Here is an 808-nt window from a genome sequence, read left to right on the forward strand (position 1 = left end):
GGGTTGAAGCACTGAATTTTCTGTTGGCAGTGGTTACCCACTGTGCCACCAGGGCTCCCTAAACCCGTTTAAAACCTGAAAATTCATTCAACTCACAAGATTCTAAACCACCTCGTAGCAGCTCATCCAAAATGTTTACAAACTAAGGCAGAAAAGAAACAATGGCCTGGAGTGCAAACCCCAAGTATTTTACACAACGATGACAAGTCATTGGTAGGTGCCCATCAAGACAATTTCAACTCATAGTGACCCTATGTGACAAAGTAGAATTGCCCCAGAGGGTTTCTTGGGCTGTATCTTTATAGAAGCAGATCTCCAGGTCTTTCTTGCCTGGAGCCACTGAGTGGGTTTACGCCTCCAACCAGTGGGTTAGCAGCCTAGCAATGTTATACTATATTAAGTTCTGATGAATCAACAATATCACCTTCTAAAATGGGTAAATAGTAAAATAATGTTAAAGCATTAATTTATAATTACTTTTTCTAAGCTGTCAAAACAATAAAAGCATAGTCAAACAACTAATTTTTAATTACATGTAATGATCCTACAAGGATGACTGAATAAACAGCAGACAATGGTAAATGATGTTATAATCTAACATTGTTTTTAATTAAACAAATATTCAAATTCATTGACTTACACATTTAAAAATCCATTTTTTTTTTTAGAAATCATATTCTTTCAATTATTTTTATTTAGAGCAAAAATAATAATAGTTGGCTTTAAAAATCTGACACTGACATATTTAGATATTCTATGATATAATACCCTTTATTCTTAATACCCATTGTATTAAGAAAACAAAAAT

Source organism: Orycteropus afer, unplaced genomic scaffold, assembly GCF_000298275.1.
Source record: "Orycteropus afer afer isolate SDZICR_OR568_19922 unplaced genomic scaffold, OryAfe1.0 scaffold01153, whole genome shotgun sequence".
NCBI classification, from domain to species: Eukaryota; Metazoa; Chordata; class Mammalia; order Tubulidentata; family Orycteropodidae; genus Orycteropus; species Orycteropus afer.